Source organism: Mastomys coucha, unplaced genomic scaffold (genome assembly GCF_008632895.1).
Source record: "Mastomys coucha isolate ucsf_1 unplaced genomic scaffold, UCSF_Mcou_1 pScaffold13, whole genome shotgun sequence".
Taxonomy (NCBI): Eukaryota; Metazoa; Chordata; class Mammalia; order Rodentia; family Muridae; genus Mastomys; species Mastomys coucha.
Window position 1 is genome coordinate 40,135,791 of NW_022196895.1, and position 3,893 is coordinate 40,139,683.

At 37.7% G+C, this 3,893-nt stretch overlaps 1 protein-coding gene across 1 annotated transcript in view; it reads right to left on the bottom strand.

Annotated features, from left to right (window-relative positions):
• LOC116087619 (ovomucoid-like) overlaps positions 1-3,893 on the bottom strand; it is a 20,290-nt gene that overhangs the window by 4,828 nt on the left and 11,569 nt on the right. The gene's annotated exons all lie outside the window — the stretch shown is intronic.

The following is a 3,893-nucleotide window of genomic DNA, read 5'->3' on the forward strand; positions in this document are numbered from 1 at the left end:
TGATGTGAGGGTCATTGAAATACAGCCTTATTACAATGAAATCCAATGTCTAAAACTTGTTCTTATTTGGGGCTTATACCACAGTAAGAGCCAAGATTTTAAGCTCTACTAAATACAAAACAAACTAAAAGACTTTATATATTCATGTTCATTTAAGAAAATACTAATAGTGATGTATTATTTTTAAGTATACAGCTAATATGTTTAGAGTTATTTAAAATTTATATTGAGAAAAATGTATTTTCAGTATTGCTATAGATGAGCATCTACATAAGACTTTTAAATTGTTGTTTTATATCAAACAACTTTTATAAGACTTATTTTTATTGTTATAATATTTTATAAATTTTAAGGAATATGACAAAAATGATATTATAGGTATTGAAGGGGTTGTCTCTGGGAGGGGTTGGGGCACAAAAGGGGAACAAGAATGTGATTCAATTCTATTTAATCAAAATGTTCTTAAATGTTAACAAATGCAGATAAATTGAAATCATGTAACTTTTCTCATCATAATGCAATAAAAGTTTAAAAAAAGAAAAAAGAATGATATTTGGACATGGGCATAGGTTATTGGAATTTTTTTAAAAAAAATGAATATGTGAAAGAATCATTGAAAATTTCTAACAATGATAAAGACATTGTTTTTATGTTAAATAAGTGAACTGATAGTTAGGACAAAAGGTCTGAATGTGGCATGATCAAAAGATCCAAGGTGAGCGTCATCCACAGCCTGATTTAAGGAAGCTCTGACGAAACAGAACTCAAAAGTACAGAGCTGAAGTGAGTACAGACTGAGTGGAAAGTTGGCCTCTTAAGGGTTATTAATCATTTCTTTCCAATTTTTCTGCTTCTGTACAGAGTAGGTATGGATTCTCACTGAGCATCTCCTACTGCTGTGCTTTGGGTCAATTTCTTTCTTCCTTCTTTAGGATATCAGAATGTATGTCAAAATAATAAATAAACATTTACTGAGTCTATATGTCATTAAATCTAGAACATTAAAAATGCATCCAGTGCTTTACATGAAAATAAAAGTATAAGACACTTTTAAAACTGAAAGTACGTTTTTGTTCGTTTGTTTTTTGGTTTTCGAGACAGGGTTTCTCTGTGTAGTCCTGGCTGTCCTGGAACTCACTCTGTAGAGCAGGCTAGCCTCAAACTCACTAATCCACCTGCCACTGCCTCCCAAGTGCTGGAATTAAAAGCATATGCCACCACTACCCGACTGAAAGTAAAATTTTAATACAACATATTCTGATGATTTTTGGTCCTCCTATACCCTCCCCAACTTCTCCACCCATCTGAACCCACAACCACCTCATTAAATTACAAACAGGCACCTAAAATGTTAATAAATTCAGATAAAGGAAAACCAAACAAACCAGTATAAGACAAAAGAAAAGAAAAGAAACAAAAGAAAAAGAGACAAAGAAAAACCTCAAGAAATATACATAGATACAGATACAGAGATATATCCCATAAAATACAAAACCCGAGGCCATAACATATGCATAAAGGTCATATAGGGTTAAAAAGCCAAACAACATTAACAACAAAATCCCAAAGTCTGACAAAACATTATGAAATAATCTTGATTTTCAAAGAAGGGTTATTTAAAATCTAGAAGGTGGCCATGTGTCCATAATCTCTTAGTGTGCTTGGCGATGATATATGGGAAACTACTGATTGTTATCAGTTGATTTTGTACCCTGATATGCTGCTGAAATGGCTGTTGCTAGAAACTTTCTGATAGAATTCTTGGGATTTCTTACATAGACTATCAGATCATCTGCAAACAGGGATAGCTTGACTTCTATTATACTGACAACACTCTAGGAAAGGACCCACACTGAAAACGCTTATCCAATTCACTCTATGAGTTAAGGAAAGAAGGAAGGAAGGAAGGAAGGAAGGAAGGAAGGAAGGAAGGAAGGAAGGAAGGAAGGAAGGAAGGAAGGAAGATTCACAGAGTTGGGTAGATAGAAAGGTAGGGGAGTCTGGGAGGAGTAAGGGTGATATATATTCTCAAAACATTTCATGGAATTCTTGAAAAATTAAAAACATTTCACATTTTAAAAAGAATATCTCATCACTCCTGCAGCTGCTTCTTCAGTGTCCAAATTAACTTGATTACAGAGCAAATAAACCTCTTCTGCCACGAGAGCCATGGACTTCCTCTCTCCTCCAATTAGACTTTCTGCTGCAAGAGCTATCAAAGCAACCGGTGCCACAGCTGTCGTCTGTGGGCAACTCCTAGCAGAGAATCTTTAACAGCTATTCCAGAAGGAATTTTATTGAAGGGCTTCCTAGAGACTTCATCCAGGACAGCATCAACACCCCAAAGGAGAAAGGCAGCACTACCTGAGCTAAGCACGAACTCATTCTCGACAACCCTGTGGAGAGGGAAAAATTGCAGCAGGAGAGCTTCTTTGGCTATCCACAGCTTACAGAGCAGAGTCAAGAAAACTCTACATACAGGGGAAGCTGGCCATCTTTAAGAGAAAAGGGGGGCTAGTAAATCAGAGTATAGCCAACACAGGACCGCAGAGACTAAACAATCGACCAAGAGACAAAATAACATTCAAGTGATCACATTTTTATCTTTCCACACTTCCCTTTATCTACTACAGCTATTAATTATCTACAAGTGATTTCACTATTTTATGCCTTCACCCTGCTCTCTTCCTCATGAAAACATGTATGTATTGTCTATATACTATAGGAGGCCAATGTAGCAGATCAAGACTGACCCTTATTGCTCATATCTTAACTATTTTGCTCTCACTTGTTTTTCTCTGCTGATATACTTCCTGTCTCTTTTTCTATACAGCTCCTCTTACTGGTAACACTCCCAAAGACCAGAGGCTGACCTGATTTATGATATCTGTGTATCTTTATCTTCTCTTTTTAGTATACCACTAACCAAACTCCCACAAATTCCATCCCTCATTTTTCTTTGCCTCAGTAATTCTCACATCTCCTCTACTTCCCATCCAGCAACTAGTACTAATTAATTGTCTCAATGAGATTGCTCCTTCTTCTTTTCTTTTTCTGTCCACTAATGAATACAATAACTTATATAACATTGTACACAGTACTATCAGGGTTCTTTTACTTTACTCCCTAAGCTTGTTGCTCCAGGAAGTGTTTATGAACCCCAAAAGACCACTAAGGAGCTGTTTTCAATGTAATCATATTAGGATCTCTTTATTATAAGTTCAGAGCCTGAATAGAGCTGGTCTCCCAAAAGTACTGTCACTCATAAGTTCACAGGTGAGACCACTACTTTTGCTCAAATAACTGGCCAAAGAGGTTTCCATCAGGAGCCCACAGGGTACAGGAACTGCAACTAAGCCAGGGACAGGATCCTTCCCGTTTCCATCAGTGCCCCAGAACTAACCCTGTGACACAGCTCTCCATGCCCAAATCCCGCATGGAAAGAACTGGTCTCCCAATAGTGTTGACACACCGAAGATCACAGCTCTCTGTACCCCAGTACTGCCTGGAGAGAGGTGGTCACATAGGAGTGCTGACACACCTAAGATCACAGGCTCACAGGCTCACAGGCTTACAGGAGGGACAAGCTCCAGTCAGAGACAGCAAGACCAACTAACGCCAGAGATAACTAGATAGCAAGCACAAGAACATAAGCAACAGAAACCAAAGCTACTTGGCATCATCAGAACCCAGTTCTCCCACCACAGCAAGTCCTGGATGCCCCAACACACAAGAAAAGCAAGATTTGGATTTAAAATCATATCTCTTGATGATGATAGAAAAATATACGAAGGACATAAATAACTCCCTTAAAGAAATAGAAGAGATGTTGTTGTTCGTCCTAAGGGGCTACAAACCCCTCAGCTCCATTGGTCTTTTCTCTAATTCCTTCA